The following is a 17,128-nucleotide window of genomic DNA, read 5'->3' on the forward strand; positions in this document are numbered from 1 at the left end:
ATCTGGGTTTTATCTTTGTTAATAAAAAGAAAAAAAAAGTTAAAAGGAAGCTCTGGAAGGGGCAACAGCCTTAAAATTAATTTAATTTTCAATCTGGACAGATATCTTGACGATCTCAGTGGTTGTTGCATCAAGGTGAGATCTTTCTCCTTGCTCAGGGCAAGTGTTACCTTGTCAGAATGAGATATTTCTGGGATCTGAGTGCCTGCCAGTAACAGGGCTGTGGACCATGTCAGGCTTTTTTTTTTTTGAAGTCTCTTTTATTTCTAATATAATTGTCTGCATTTTACAAATTATCTCTGAGGTTGCTGCTGTAGTTTTGTGTTACTGGGCTACACCCTGTGCATGCCATTTTGGCTGCTGCTCACCCAGGTACAGGTCTGCTCTCTCTGCCATGGAGGGATTTCTTGGCAGTGATGGTCAAATAGAGATGAATTGGGTCAAAACTCACCAGATAGATGCCAGGTCTTATTTAGAACAACATACCTGGTGTTTTGTTGGCATTTGGGCATTGTAGAGACATCTGCATTGGTTCTTGTATGCACTAAGGACGTATGGCTGCCCTGAGAATAAATGAATATTTTAATGAGCAGAGTTTGTCTGCTCACCTAAACATTAGACTGAATGGGGAAGCTGGTGGGGAGCACTGTAGCCACAATACTCCCAAACTAAGCTGACTTCTGCTCTCTGAGAAAAACCACAATATAACTTTTTGTCAGGCCAAATTTGTAAACTAGAACAACTTTTTTTTTTTATTTGTTCAAAGGTTTGCCTGCTATTGGCTTTTTCTGAATTGTTGTAGTGAAAAAATGTAATAGGGAAAATAAGCTGATAATTATAGGCTGAATAAATTGTCTCTAAATCTAAGAATTAATAAATCAAGGAAAAAAGAGTAGAGGAAAATAAGATTTGCAATATCTTATAATAACCCACTGGCCTGGTGACGGGATACTGCAAAGGAAGATATTTAACAGTGAGCTCTTACATGCTTGATAGGGCATTTGCACCAGCAAAGTCGTGTTCTCTTTTGCATGCTGCTGCTTGTGGACCAGCAGTGTTTCCTAAATGAAAACCTACACATGTTAGAAAAGGTCACAAATGTCCTGGGTTTTGCTGAGTTCTGTACTTTGAAAGAAAAACTCTGGAAAAATTCATGACATCTGAAATAGTGCAATTTTTCAAGGATGCTCCGCTAGCTCCCTGATGAACAGCCAAAGTGAAGTCCCTCCTGGTGCAGGAAGGTGAAAGTGAGCAGGATGAACCCTGATGAATTTAAATGAGCTCTGAGCCACCTTGCTCTTGTGGGGGTCCCCATGCTCTGTGTCATCCTGAGGCTCTTGGATTGCAGACTGGAGGGGTTGCTGTGGCTCTCCTGAGCTCACAGCATGAGGATGAGACTGTGCTGTCACACGGGCTGCACTGGGCCCCTCTGTGTTTGAAAGCAGGTTTTCCTCCCTATCAACAGCAGCACAGACTCATGAGCTGGCACTATTAGCATGTGTGTTTTCCCCTCACACAGTGCAAGAATAATTATCCTCTCTCAGCAGTGTGACTGTTTCTGTTCCCTCTGATTTATGGAGGCAAAGAACTCATTTGAGAGGATGAGTCAGAAGTAATTGAGCTCCAGGGGGCTGTATTTCATGGCTTCTTCTCTCTTTATTTTTGCCCTGTACTGCACCTCATGGTTACCAGTTCTTTGGCCTTTCAGGAAATGTTCAATAAATCTGAGGAACGAGCTGAGGTCTTGGTTGATGTTTAGAAACCAACCTGATTCTGTAAATCAAGAATGTAACACAGTGATACTCTTTCAAGCTTTGAAATATTATCATGAATATAATATGATTCACAGTTGGCTATTCCCAAATACTTGGCACCTTCTATAAAATGCAGGATGGGTGCAAAAGCTGCTCTGCAGGGAATTCCACATGCAGCTGGTGCAGGAGCGGGTTTGGCAGCTGGTGAGTTGCAGGGACTGGTGCTGGGTTTAGTTGCAGAACATGAATTATTATGCTAGGTATAACTGAAGCTCCTGGAAAGACAGAGCCCAGGAAAAGCTTTAGGGAATTGTTTGTGCTTCTGCAGAGGAAGCCAAAGTCACGTGTGTCAGTTTGTGTGTGAGAACAACGCTGGTGCTTGAGTCATGCAGACAGATCCCAGGCAATCAGGGATTGATGGCATGGCCTGGGCAAAGGTGGGACACAGAGCCATCACTTGCTGAACTGATGTAAGCAATGGATGGGCAGCAGGTGTATTTTGCATGTTACAGGTAAAGGTCTGTGGGCCTGACCTCTGCATGATGTTTTGAGAAGGTTTTTGAGTCCCACAGTGGTTGAGTATCAAGGCAGCATGAAAGACCTGAGGGTTTTTATTACTCTCTTGAAATAATTCCAGTCCTGTTGTGGTGGTGTGAGGGAAGCACTGGTGTTCACAGGGGCCTCAATCTCACAGGCAGGATTTGAGCTGAGGAGCCAAATAATCCTCCCCTACCCTTCTAGAAAGGCATGGCAACCAGTCAATCTGGGAGCCTTGGGTAGTGCAATTCAAGTTGATATGTCTGCTTTTTTTGCTGGTTTGGTTTCTCCTTCTTGTGTATGTATTGTTTTTTTAAGTTCAAAATTTTGCCTGCAGAAGTGCTCTGGTGACAGGAAGGAGTGAGATGGCTCATGAGGTGCTCTGTCCCCCTGTGGTTTTGCTTTGCCTTTGCCATTGGCTGAAAAAGCTGCCAAATTCAGTTCCTGGCTTCTCCCAACTTGGGACTGACTGATAAACTTCTGTATAAGCTGCAGTGACTGATGACTCTGCTTTTGCATTTCCATTTTTACTTACAGTTTAATTTATCTCTCTCTCTCTGCCAAGTGCTTCTTGAGAACACTTCAGTGGCTTTTTCCTTCAAGTGTAGCAAAACCAAACAAAAGAGCCTGATGTTTCTTTGCTGGACTGAATAAGTCACTGTTATGATTGATAATGGTGAAACTGGTTTATAATTTATATAAACAGTGATGTACATCATTAAAAACAAAGCAGGCAAACTCCAAGTCCGCTGTGGATCTGATTGCTTTGAACAGCAGATGATCTCTGGGGAGCTCAGAATGGGAGTTCTAGTTCCAAGGGCTCTTTGAAGTATTGTAAGAAGTAATCAGGAAAACTGAGGTGATGGATCAACAATTCATTGATTTATATATGCCTCTGATGGGTGGAATTGTCTGTTGCAAATGGGCTTTGCTAGCTTTTAGTCAGTAATCCCTTGGTTGTTCCCTCTGCCTATTTCTGCTAAACAGAACACACTGTCTCAGAATTAATCCCATTAGTTAATTGCAGTCTTCTTTTCTCTATAGCTTCTTTAGTCTGCATATCCAAACTGTGAATGGTGGCATGGGTGGCATAGTATTTGGTTTTTTTCTGTGCTGTGGTCAACTCAGATTTGGGGTGTGGATTCTTTTGGAGATTAAACTGAAAACAGAAGTGTTGTGGACTCTTCAGCGTTTTTCTCAGGTGAACATACTTGTGCTGTTTGTCTGCAAGAAGAGTTTTAGGAAAGATTTGAAAATGAAATGAAAATCTGGTTACAGCTAAACCCAAGGAACATGCAAACCAGGACTTGTGGAAAGATTTCAGGTGAAGCTGCCAGCCTCTCTAGGATACATTTTGCAAACTGAATTTTCCTGGAAAAGTACTTAACGTTTGGCATGCACATGTGCTCTGTCTCTGGTGTGCATCTGGGCAATGTAATGCATCCAGGTGCTCTCTGTGGCAAAGCCATTCTTACAGATGAGGGTGGTGCCTGATTCTTTTCCCTCAGGGCAATGAAAACCTTGACCTGTATGTCGACCTACCTGGTGGCCTTTCAATCTGACCTTTAAAACTGTGCAGTGTCCTGCCATGTACACCTCTCATGGATAGAAAAAGTTGTTTCTCTGTTGCAGGTAAAGCTGGTGGTGACTTTAATTCCTGTCATGCTAAGTGCTGGGGTGAGATTGGAACCCAAATTCTCTGACCTTTGGGCTATCCTTCATCTCTGAGCTGAATTGCTCCATGGACAGTTTTGTAAATGCATGGGTTCCTCTCTCTGAAGCACTTCCTCCCCCACAGATGGAAATACATTCCCATTTCTCTCAGTCACTTTGCAGCTGGAGTACTCAAGGCACCAGGATCATAGAGTATCTCAAATTGGAAGGGACCCATAAGGATCATCAAGTCCAACTCCCTGCTCGTCACATCCAACAATCACTGTATTAATCAGAGCTTATTTTGTACTTTGCTGCTTTGAACACAAATATCTCCAAATGGCTCAAAGATGGCATGGTTGAGTAGTCATGTGAAGCAACTCCAGCCTTCCAAAAAATCCAAAACACAGGTGGCTGCTAAAAATGATGTTGCCTGGAAAAGTCTTGTGCTTGATTTACTAAAAACAGTTATTGCTATCAGGCATTCTGTGGCTTATGTCAAGGGATTTTGAAGGTTAGTAGCAAATTCCAAGTAAGAGATTATTTTCGTATTGCAGGAAAGTAAGGTTGGTCCCAAGCTAATGGTAAATCATCTTGGTTAGCAAGAGGAGTAGAGGAGGAACAGCAGAAGGTGTGGAAGCGGTGTTTGCTGTATCACAGCCTGGAAGGCAGTGTTGTAATTCAGATGGCAGAGTGTAAGATACCAGATTGCTTTAAATGTGTTGCAATCCTGCGGTGTCAAGAGTTTGATGTGTCCCCAGGGGCTTAGCAATGAACAGCTCCACCTCTGTGCCAGACTCTGGAATCACAAGGTATGCAGAAACTTCTCCTCCACAAATCCACAGGGACAGGCTGGGTCCTTCAAGTAAATGGATTGCTTTCAGTGTTCAGGGAAAGCCTCGTGCTGTGTTTGATGGCACTGCTGGAGAGAAGCGTTCTCATTGCCGCTGGCGCTGCCTCGTTAATGCCGCATCGCTCCCCTGCCGCAGGGATTTGAGGATGATTTAAGTGCCTTTGCATTGTCGCTTTGGAGGAGGGGTGAGGATTGCAAGGGAAGCTCTGTCAGATATATGGGACCGGTGGAAAACGGGCTGGGGTGGTGTGGTAGGAGGATGCTGGAGGGGAGGAATGTGTACTGAGGGATTGGCAGCATGGCCAGGGCTGCAAGCAGGACAGACAGCTTCCTTCCTCTGAGATGTGCTGTTCTGGGGCATGCTGCTGGACCATGGAGACACTGCAGTGCAAGGCTTCAGCTTTTGTTGACACTGACTGGAATCTGTCTTGTCCAAATTTCCGTGTCTGCACGGACAGCAAAGCGCTGGGGTCTTTCCACTGTCACTGTGGGGACAAGGAGCTGGAGAGCTCTGGCCTCCTTGCCCCAGGTAGGGATGAAAGAAAAGGGTAAAGGATCCTCCCTCTATGCTTTGGGGGCAAAGCCTGTGGAAATAGTCTCCTGTCAGTGAGAGGCACTGAATCCTGCTGCTTTCTTAATAATGGAGGGCACACTTAGGCTTTTCCAGGAGCACAATCCCATATGGGAGAAATTTTTTCCCTGACAAAGCCTCTTCTGAACTTAGAATGCCTTGTCACTAATGAGTGCATCAAAGAACGTCAGGGGGCAGATGAAAGCAGAACTGCATTTTTAAACCCCTGCATTGCTATGGTGTAGGGTAAAAGGTCTTTTAAACATGATTTAATGTCCTTTTGCTGATAAAGATACATGCTATAGATGCAAATACTCTTTCATCTTATGACACCTGGAGGTTAATGTGTTCTAGATTTTACCTGGAGGGTATTTTGTTGTGTGTTTTAATTTGTTATGCTAAGTAATTGCAAAATTTCTTGCCAGGTTTGTTATGGTATAGCCACACAATCATTACATTTCCTTCTTCCCTTCTTGCCATTCTACATCACCCTTTCTCTCTCCTCATTATTGTACATGCAAAATGAATTTATACAGTTGAGTGGGCAGCTGCTAAACCCGGGAGGCTCCAAATGATCTTCTTCCAGGGAAAAACCTGAAAGAAACACTTGGGGCTTTTTTTGTCCCAGAATTTTAGGTGGAAAGTCTTGAAGACACAGTTACTATAGCTGTGGCTATATATAACCTTTGTGGTTTAAATCCTTAAACTGATATTTTATATCAGGAATGTTGGAATTATTTTTTTCCCCTCCCTCTGTCTTGAAAACAGAATTTTCATTGGTGGGAGGAATAGGTTTAGGACTGTTCATTCCAGTGCAAACTGAAATTGGGAACCTTCACAGCACGTTAGGAGTTGAAGTGCCAAGGCAGGAGATGCAGTCGCCTCTGGGAAGAGAGCACAGAGCTGGGTTGGGGTGCCCCTTGTGATTCTCTCCTGCCAGCTCCAAGCCAGGCACAGGAGGACCTGACCCTGCTCATGCCCATCTCCAGCAAGCATCCGACCCATTGAGTCGTAGAGGTGCTCAATTATTTTGATGAGCAATTGCCTTTTGACCTGGGAGAGCGTTCTGCAGACGGATCAGAGCCCATCAGCCTGATGTGAATCAGCAGCTCTGGCAGAGATCGCTGGGTGTTATTTTGCAGCCGTGTTTTGCCGTGCGAGGTCGTGGATGGTGATTTTAATGAGTAGCCCTGAATGAGAGGAGCATTTCTTGCAGTTGACAGGGGCCCCCAGGGCTGAGCTCACTAGCCACCCAGCCCCAAACCTGGCTCAGCCTGTCCCCCACCATCCTTGGAGGGACAAGATTTCCCTGAGACTGCTCATGTCCTCCAAGGAGCCACTTGTCCATCCTTTCCTCTCATTTTCCTGCTGATTATACCTTTCATGGGGGTGTCTGTGTGTGTCCCCTGACACCCTGTCTCAAGCAGGATTGCTATGGGTTTAGTTACTCAGCAGAGCTGGTGTTTCCTTAGAAGGATTCCCAATGGGTTGCTTCCAGCCTGGTATCTGTGTCCTTTTTATTATTCAAACTGAAATAAATAAATACATGAAAAATGTGTTACTTTAATTGCTATCAGAATATATTTGCTTTTCCCTTAGGAACAGAAATAAGCAAGCAAAATGTCATCTATAATTTTTTCCATGCATTTCACTGTGAGACCTAGAATAGTCCTGCAGACCACTCCCCCTTCAAGCTCAGGCCAACTTTTTCCAATTGCATCTAAAGGGATTTCTGCCCCCTTTTCTCCCTGAGGGCAGTGACTACCCTTCTCTTTATACGCCAAACCAGCAGCTATTCTGGGCTAGATCATGGGGATAGATATTATAGACCAGCACTGTACATGGACTATTGAGTGTTGTTTCATAGATAGGGTGGTGGGAAACTCATGTTACCTCTGTCTTGTCCTCTATCCCCTTCACTAATTATTTATCAGGACTATCACAACTATGTCTGGAGGCCTCTGATCAGGTTTCCACTGTGCTAAGCATGGCTCAGAGAATTCCTTTGGGATGATAAATCAGGAGTATGAGGAAGAAGAGGGTGGCTCTGGCTGAAGGGAGAGAAAGATGAGGTACATGATGCCAGAGTAAGGAGATGCTCAACACAGCATGTTTCTGTTGGCATCAGCTTCTTTTTTGTCATGTTTGTGATAAAGATCTTTTCCTAAATGGATCCCTGAAGAGAGAGTCACAGAGTTTAATCTGATGATGCAGTCTGATTACCTAGGCTTGCACTTGTAGGGCTTTATTTGCTGACAAATGTGTTCATGGCAGTGTGCACAACCTCTGTGGTTATGTGGGTGCTTATCTCTGTGCACCTGTACTGCAGCAGGACAGCTGTCCTGCTATCTGTATGTTTGGAAGGATTGGTGCAGAGGAGAAAGGAAGACACCTCGCTTGAATTAATATCTTAATATCTACAACACTTAATTTTATTTTTGCATTTTCAATTAAGCATTGTTTTGTTGTATTGCTGTAACTCCCTCTGCTGGTTAATTTCACAGTTTAACCATCTGTTTTGCCTGATTTTACATCTAGATGTAGCAGAATTATGTATTGGAGACTGCCTTGGATGGAAAAGGTGAGAAGTTTGTACCCTGTTGGGGTGATGTATTTGCTGCCTGTTCTTGCTGTGCAGGTTTGCCTCTCTCTGCAGCTGAGTAAACCCATTCCTCTGATCACTTGTCCTCTGACTCACAGCTACTGAGTGAGTCTGTAACAATTCAAATCCCCATCAGAAGGTTTGAGTCTTTGCTGCACTGCTGGGCTGCAGCTGACAGATCTGTGGCCAGAGATGCTGGCTGGGGCCGTGCCTGGGAATGTGCTGTTCCCTCCTCCACACGCACCGCTGTAAAAGGAAACGCCAGGTACAATGGGAGCACTGTGCCATGGAGATTCCCAGGAGTTCCCTGACACAGCTAGCAGTTATTAATGCCATGCTGAAGCTGAGACTGGCAGCTGTGCTAGGCAGAAATATCTCACCTGGAAGAGACAAAGGTGACTGGGAATTTTGCTCTCTGCACTGCTGGGCTGCAGCTGTGTGTCCTGTGTGGGAGCATCACCTGCTCCTGTGGGCATGGCTGCTCTCTGCTCAGACAGACAGCTCTGCCTCCTGGCTCTCTGCTCCACTTGCCCACAGGGAAACACTCTGTCTTTTTTTGACAACTGCTCATTTCCCCATCCATAAGGCATTTTAACACACTGGCCTGTCCATGCTGCATTGACACAAAACTACAGAAAAATTGCCTTTGCCAATGCTGTACAAGAAACACAAAAGAATTGCTTAATGAATATCATCTCAACTGCAGAATAGGTACTGTGTTCCTGCAAAGGTGTCAGTTATTTTCATATTTTTTATATATATATATGTGCATGTCCTTTCAGGAATTTTGGGACACAAATAATGACGTGTTCCCCTTTTGCCAGCATAACTGAAGAGACAGATACTATCTCTTTGTTCTCTGGGTATTATTCCTTGCTGCTTTGTACTGAGTTTTAATTAAATTCTGGACATCTAATACTTAGAGTTGATGAATTATATTTAAAACTACCTGCTAGCTAGAAGTATTGTGATGAAAGTGATGAAATGCTCTGGAGCCATTGGGCAGAGCCCTTTTCTCCTTATCTGACTTCTAGGGGTTCACCTTGATTCAGTGCAGAAGTGCCAAAGGTGCCACAAATCTGCGGCCAGAAAGCTGAGATGTGAGTGGTTTGGATCAGATTTAAGACTAGATCCACATATACATACTGGTGTATTTCTCCTGTTTAAACATGGAATTTGAGGTTGGATCCTCTTTCCTTCTGGTTTTCTCTATGCTGGTGTAACTGGTGTACTTGTGTGCATGCCAAGTCAATATGAGGCTGGTGAAAAAAAACCCTCAACCTTTTATCATTGGCTGAGTTACCCCAGGTTTGCTTTAGTTTGAGAAAAGGATGGAGTTGTTTTCTGTGTTTTCTTGTGTAACTAATGGGTGTACCGAGCTGAATTCTGCATTTCGTTACACACATCCAACATGGCAAGAAGTCTAACTTTCTGTGTTCTGTGGGGATCCCCTGCCACCCCCAGTCCAGGAAGCAGTGTGGTCATGTCCAGGGATGCAGAGAGCATCCTCTCAGTGAACAGCTGGGCTTAATTTCCTTTTATCTATTCAGCCTCAGGCTGTTGAAGAGGGCTAAGTAAGGCAACTTGGGGAGGTGGAGAGGTAGCCCAAGAAGTGGAGATGAGGAACTGTTGGGATTTATAAAGTTAGAGGAACAAAGTCAGAGCTGGGAAAAGGCAGGCAGTAACTGTCTCACCTGGTCAGGGCTGAGCTGAAATCCTCCTCAAAATCACCATTCCCTAGTGTGTCACATAAGGAGGGAGTTACAGAGAAGAGGTTGGGCAAGGCAGTTTCCTCTTCACGTTTGTAAGAACATCAAATCCACTGAGCAAAGCTGGATCTGTAAAGCTGCAAAACCACCTGAATGGATGAGTGTGAGCCATTACTTCTTGCAGGGCTGAGGTGCTGTAAGGGCAGTAGGGGACAGCAGGGGTCAGTCTTGGAAGGGTTAATCCTCCCTGGAGCTGCTACAGGCAGAGCTGAGTTGCCAGTTCTTGGGGACCTGGGAAACCAGGGCTAAGCTGAGCTGGAGGAGATAAAATGCTGTAGTAGTGGCAAAGCTATGGTGCCTCAGCACCCTCCCTGAGGGGGTTATGACTGCAGAGAGCCTCTGTGGAACTCAGGAGCTTGAGCAGTGCAGATGGGTGCCAAAGGTGCTGCAGACCCAGCTGGACCACTCGTGTCCCTTGTGCTCAAGTGTTATTGGGTACTAAAAGGAAGAAGATTCATCATGACCTGACTGTGCTGCTGGAAGGAAATTAGTGGGCTCCTCACCTAATTTGCTGGACATGCATCCCATGTCCCCAGCTGTGCCTGCTGCCTGTGCTTTATCTGGCGGGGAATTTATGGCTCTGGGAAAACTAGCAATGGAGGAGCTGCATCTCCTTGGTTAAAGAGCAGGTAAAGGCCCCAGTACAGTGCTTGGAAACTTTCCCAGACAGTTTTGACACATCTTAAAAGCTGGTGTTTGAGAACTGGACCTGAGGGATCTGCTTGCATTGCACTTGCTGTGATTTGTTGTGGCTGGAAAAAAAATCAAAACTGCAGAACTAGGGAATGTATTACAGTAATTAACTGTGGCCTGAAGAAAGTGAGGGACATCCTGGACACAGAGGAAATTAAATGGAAAGTAGTATTGACCTTATGTGGGATGGAATTGCAAAGAGTTCTGTTTGCTGGGTGGAAATTAATTATTGGATTTTGTCTAAAGCAGAGCTTATGTAAGAGGCATGTCTGTCTTCCAAACTTTGCCACCTCAACTCTTTGCTTCTCTGCTCATTAAAGCGGCACACGTGACAGTTCAAGCCATCTCAGTGGGGCTGGCCTGCTGCTGCTGCTGTTTTCATTTAAAGATTTTTCAGTGTTAGACAGAAATTTTAGTTGACTGGGGGTGAATCAAATCTGTCTGCTTGTCACTCAAAATGCGAACCCCTGCAAGCCCTCCACGTGCTGGTGGTGGGATGTTGTCTTGAACAGGGATGCCTTGGCAGAATGAGGGTGAGGATGATGTTGAGCTGAGATCTCCCAATTCCTCCAGGGTTGTGGGATTGCCTCTGCCCCTGGCTGGCAGCTGAGGAAAGCAGCTCCCTTGGCCAGTACTGCCCACACTTTGGCTTTCCCGATGCTGGTAGCTTGGGCATGTCCAGGATGGGACATCCCAGTGGCAGATGTCGGGATTGTGTTGTCAGCAGCTGACACTGCGTTGGTGACCACTCATCTGCAAGAGAGACTCAGAAGTAAAGGATTTGGGCTGTTACAGCAGGGATATTATTACTTGTATAATTTTGTGTGTATCCCACAGGAGACCAGATTGCAGACCAAGACTGGTAGGTGCTAGTCAGACACAGAAACAGTGTTTAATTCATTGATTGTTCTGCCAGAACCTTGACAGTTGTGCTTTTTCCTTTTTCATTTTCCCACATGCAGAGAGCAGCTCCAATATTTTTCTCTTTATGTTGACCTTTGTTTGAAATGAAAGCAAAATAAAATTGTAGAAAGCCCCAGTGAGAAAGCCAGGAATCAGTCTTTCATGTACTGCATGGCTTCTATCTCATAGAAAGGCCATGTGTCTCGTTAAAGCATTTTCATCAAAATTTGTTTTCTAGGAGAAATGGTTTTTCAAAGGAAGAAAAACATTACTGAAAATACTTGCTATTTCAGTTTTCCTATTTTGCTGGAAGACATTTTTGTTGCTCATTCCTGTTTTTAGGAAATCTGTGGAAAATATCAAACATTCCAGGCTTTGATTTTATAGTAGAATATGATTATCCTTTTTCTAGTTGTTCCTTATCAGTGTCTAGAGAAACTCACTCTTTATGCGAACAGGCAAAAATAATAAGAAAGATGAGTTTTTTTTAATAGGCAATTCTGCTGAAAAGTAAAGGAAAACCAGAGGAAGGAAGCAAAGCCCTGCCTTGGTGCAACGTTCAACAGTGCAGGTCCTACCTGTGAGGTTGCTCTGTCCCTGAAAGAAGATAGAAGAAAACTAGAGCTGCCCTGAAGCAGTGCAAGAACATCATATTTAGGTGGAAATAATAATGATGCAATTATTTTACCCATAAAAAACAGCACTTAATTGAAGATTTAATCCTTGCAAAAAGAAAAACAATAATGATTTAAAAAACCAGTTAAAAATACGTATTGCAAAATTACTTTGAGGATTAGTGGTGGGAGATTCCTTTACTGCTGCTCTTAATATGGAAGCTTACTATATTTTATTTTTAATGAAGAGAATATTCAAAGTATATCATCAACAAAGACCATATTCTCCTAAAACAGTGTTTTTCGTTGGATCTGCAGAGTTTTGTTGCTGAGGTGGAGGGATAGGGTAGCTGTAAGTGCAAGATGCTGCTGAATCCTTCATCTCCTTGTACTATTTAGATTTTTGATTTTGTGTGTCCATAAAATTTATGGAAATAGACTTTTATATTTAGCTGTAGTCAAAGAGAGTATTGGGATGTCTTGCCAGTGGGTTTCAATCTCTTTTACCCTTTACGGGAGCAACCCAGCTGCAAATTTTTTTTGTGGCTGAAGGAGTGGAACAGGGGTAGGGCAACCTTCCACCTGTTTGAGGACTGTTGTGCTCAGAGTCCCTCACATTTATTTCCAGATATAATTCAATGGGCAGCTGAGACATGAGCTGCTCAATGCAGCTGCTCAGTGCCTGTGGTTCTTTTTATTGGTTACCTCTGTTCAGTCTCTCCTGGTCTTTTCGTGGGGAGAGGCTAAGCAGTGGGAATAGGATGTCAGTGCTAGACAAAGGGTTATCCTCTGTAAGATTCCCAAGGAATCAGAGGACAGAGGCAGGTCACTTGTTTAACCTTGCACTGGGTAGAGCAAAGATTGAACAGATCTCAGATGAGCTGTTGGAACCATTTAGCTCACGGTCAATGTCCAGACCATGAGCTAAATCCTACTCTGTCACTGATTTATCAATGTGTTCTGAATAGAGCCTGGTGATGGATGTGAAGAGGATCTGCCATGGAAGCACAGCTGCAGTTCCAGCTCAGTTCTGCTCAAAGGGCTCTGGGCTCAGACCTCTTGGGATGGCGTGAGAGGGAGGCAGAGCCTCTCAAGCATTGCCTCAGGCCCAGCGCAATTAACTGCAAAGTGTGACCCTCTCTAACAGATCTGCAGGGAGTGGAGGAGAGGCTTGACACAGATTTTGACAGTCCCTTAATGAAACGTGTGACCTTTCCTAATGTCCACACGTGCTTGCTGAGCTGGTGAGCCCCTGCCCTGCTCTGGACTCTTGCTGCCCTGCTGAGTGTCAGGGGCAGACCTGCAGGGGTGAGAGGGCCTCAGACACATAGCTGGTGTCTGGCATCACCTGGGGGGCCATCCTTGAGCTGCCAGCCTGTGGTGTTTGGGAGAGCTGACAGGATTCCCTTGTGCTGCTGCTTAGTTTCAGACTCTTTCTGTTTTGGTCTTTTCAAGTGAGTGATGGATGAATTTCTCATGAGGATTTTGAAGGGTCTGAAAAATGTTATCCAATGACTTCCATTTGTCACATTATATTTTTGACATAGGAAGGGAAGATGAAGAACATGAGGTGCTTTCCTTTAAATTTGTGAGACTTCTGCCTGATATGGTTAACATTGGGTATTTTTGAAGAAATAGAATAAAGACCTGGAAGCACTGACCCAGGAAAGAGGTGTTGTATAGACAGCATAGGAAGGGAGATTTGCAGCTGGTACTGCTGATATCCCACAATGGGAAGGTAGGAAGGCTTACATGGAATGACAGGCTAGGGTGATCCCTTGGTGCAGGCACTCTGAAGCTGAGATGAGTTATGAGCTTTCCTAAAGTCAGAGCATGTGTGCAGATGCTCTTTCCCCCCTTTGTTAAATCAAGAGAGAGATCAATTAATTATTTTCATATTTTCCTTTAATTTTACTGTGTGTTTTCACTGACCTGAGAATTAGTCCAGTACATCTGACCTTCTTTGACTTAACCTGAGCACTTATAAGCTATTTCAGTTTAATCTGATGTCAACCTCACAGTTCTTGATTGAAAGCCTTGGGAGGTAAAGGGTCCTTAACAAAAATGATTTTTTTTCATCTGACTGTGTGCAGTGCTACTGAGAGAGGCAAACAGTGAAAACATAATAGAGCTGAAAGTCTTTTCTGTTCCCTGTTGTGTAGAAATTATTTAATTCTCTCAGAAAATTCTTTTCACCAACCTATCAGAGACTGCAGAAAGAATGTGCATTTTGTTTCTCTTCTACTAACTGGGATGTACTTTTCTATGACACAGTATCATAAGACTGGCAAGTTCTAACATGTCCAGTAAGTTACAGATTTTTGAAATAGTGAGATTTTATATAAGCAATAAAACAGAACTATGCCACACTTCTTAAGTTGCCTGTTGGTTATTTGCACTGAAGGCAGTGCCACTGAATATTTGATTGAAATTTGAGGGGGGAAAGGTCAGCAGCAGCTCAAAAGGAGAAAATATTATTCAATGCCAGACTGAGTCTCCTTTTTATTTCTTTCATTGCCTTCTGTAGTCTATGGGGAGTCTACTTCAGTTTGCATTAAGCTATTCTTTCTGTTTGCTGTTTGCATCTTGGTTTCTGGATGTTTTATATTGGTCATTTTCTGACTGTTGGATATTTTTTCCTAATGTAATGTATGGTCACATTTGGTGTGTTTTATGGCTGCTTTTGTCTGTTGGTGGAGCATCTGAAATCAAGGCACTAAGATTCAATAATGAATCTCATGAATCACCTTGGCACTGGGTATGTACTGTGCTGAGGAGGGTGGGGCACAGGCCAGCCCTGCCAGGAACATGGGGTGGTGACACCAGGCACCCTGTGGCCATTGATGCAGCAGTGGCAGGGCAAATGTGCCCACCTCTGCGGTGCTCTGCAGAGACAACCTTTACCTGGCCTGGAATGGGAGAGGGCTGAGCTCTGTCCCCTTCCATTTACCATTGGCTACATCCCTGCATCAGGTTCAGCTCCTGAACCTCCAGACCCATGTGAGCAGCTGCTTCTGTACCCAGGGCATTTCAAAGCTCAAGATTTTGACTTCCAATCTAATTACGTCAAAAGCTATCGCCTGCTTTTTTTCTGTTTCTTTAAGAAATTTATCTTATCTCTTCTCAATATCCGTGTCTGAAATCTGCTGCTACCCTGTTCCCATGCATAAACACACAGAATGGAGCAAAGATAAGTGAGGTGGGAGCAAACATTTTCTTATTAGGACTGCACTTTGAAGTAATGAAAGTAATAACCAGAGTCTGGGAGGTGCTGCCACGTGTCCTGGTGGCTGCGTGAAAGGAAGATGAGAAAGGGTGTTATGATGCCGTGGAAAAGATTATAAGTCCTTGCTAAAAGTTTACAGGGCAATTGTATTAACATCAGGCTTTATCAAAGTGTTTTATGACTCTGTGCTGTCCTTCCTTCCCATCCTCAACAAAGACCTGTGATCTCTTACCAAGCTTGTGCCACAAATGTAACACTTTCATGTTTCAGCGGGGTCATGGGGAATGATATGTAGATCCACTGAATTGTTCTTGCTTTCCATTGCTGATGGAAACAAAGATCTCAGTTGCACCCTAAAAATTACAGCTAGCCAAATTTGTTCTTGGGGCAGGGAGAATGCTCTGTATGGACAGTGTGCAAAATGTTGCACTACAACATGTGACAGTCAGAGAGTAAAGTGACCCAAAATGACCATGTGCAAAATTGAAGTTTGAGGGTATGTCAGGAGAATGGAGCTGTTTGGGTTGGCAAGGGGATTTTGGGGGTGGTTGAGATCAGCCCTTCCATCACTGGCCTGGGAAACAGCTGAAGTGCTTCACATGAAATCTCACCCTTCCTCCCACATTGTATCTATGCACAGATTTATATGTGCCAGTGTAGTCTGAGACAAACACCTGACACAGAGAATGTCATCCCAATCCATTCAAATTTGGTGGACATTTAAGCAGCAAAATACAGAGTCTTATAATGGAAGATAAAGTGCTCTCAGCACAACATAGAGTCCAGTAAATTGAGGAAAATGCCTCTTGAGCCTCATTGAGTGGATCACATTGAACATATCATGGATTGAGCTGTGCTGAAAGGATCACTGAGGGCACTGTTTCCAGGAGATGAGCATTCCCAGTAGGTCCCCTCAGAGGCTGAGCAGAGGGAAGTATAATTGCATGGACATGTGTGTAAGTGCCCATGGCTGGATTTTACCTGGTATAAATCAGCTTAGCTCAGGAGCCTCAGAGTGGCTTTGGTGATTACCTTGGCTCAGGCCAATGCTCTTGCTAGTGAATGAATGTGGAGTGCCAGACTCCTGCCCTCAGTCCTTCTGTCTGACATCATTCCCTGGGCTGTTAAAAACTCAAAACCCAGGATCAAAAATGAAGGAATTAAAAGGAAAAAAGTGTTTCTCTTTTTGTTTACCAGTGGTTTTGAAACTCTCCTCTACGATAGGATCACATTTTCAAAATTTTTCTGTCATCTCCTTTGCAAAGGCACTATCCATGTGTATGCACAAAATTTGGACCAAAGAGGAAATGTACATGTGGTGTGACTTGGGATAAAATTAGACTGACAGTGCTGGGCTGTTGTTCCTCCATACTGGGCTAAGTCATCATTATTTGGATTTGCTGGAGTCCAGAAAAGGCTTAGCTCTTGTTTTGAGCAAAGCCAGCAGTCACATCCTGCTTTCTTAATTGCTATTTGAGATGAACCATGATAATTTTCATTATGAAGCCAATTTTAATTAAGCAAACAAAACCTCTCTGCTCTTTTTTGTGGCAAGCTTTTGATGACTTCTTCAGAATTGTGACAGTGGGGTTCTGATGTGTTCTTCAAATGCAGCCAGGTTTAGAGGCTGCAATAAAGCAGGTGGCACTAATAGCCATGTTAAATATTAATACTTTTTCACTAATAATATTGGTAATGTATCTGGGTCTGCTTAGTTGTGATCCTACTGTCCTAGTGAAATGAAATAGATTAAGTACCATTCCCCAGAGAGTGTGTAATTCATAGAAGCAGAGTGGACAGTATGTTGTGCCTGTCTGATGTGTTTTAGAGAACATCTCTGCTGATGATTATACTTCAGAAATTGGAAGAACATGTCCCTGGGACATATAAAGTTCCTGTCTATTAGGAACATGTAGAGGATATGTCAGGTTTTCAAGAAATGTGCTAGAAAGA

General features: G+C 43.9%; 1 protein-coding gene across 4 annotated transcripts in view; it reads left to right on the top strand.

The window, feature by feature from the left end:
- Positions 1 to 17,128, top strand: part of GRIP2 (glutamate receptor interacting protein 2) — a 250,762-nt gene that overhangs the window by 41,337 nt on the left and 192,297 nt on the right. The window lies entirely within an intron of this gene.

Source organism: Zonotrichia leucophrys, chromosome 12, assembly GCF_028769735.1.
Source record: "Zonotrichia leucophrys gambelii isolate GWCS_2022_RI chromosome 12, RI_Zleu_2.0, whole genome shotgun sequence".
Classification (NCBI taxonomy): domain Eukaryota; kingdom Metazoa; phylum Chordata; class Aves; order Passeriformes; family Passerellidae; genus Zonotrichia; species Zonotrichia leucophrys.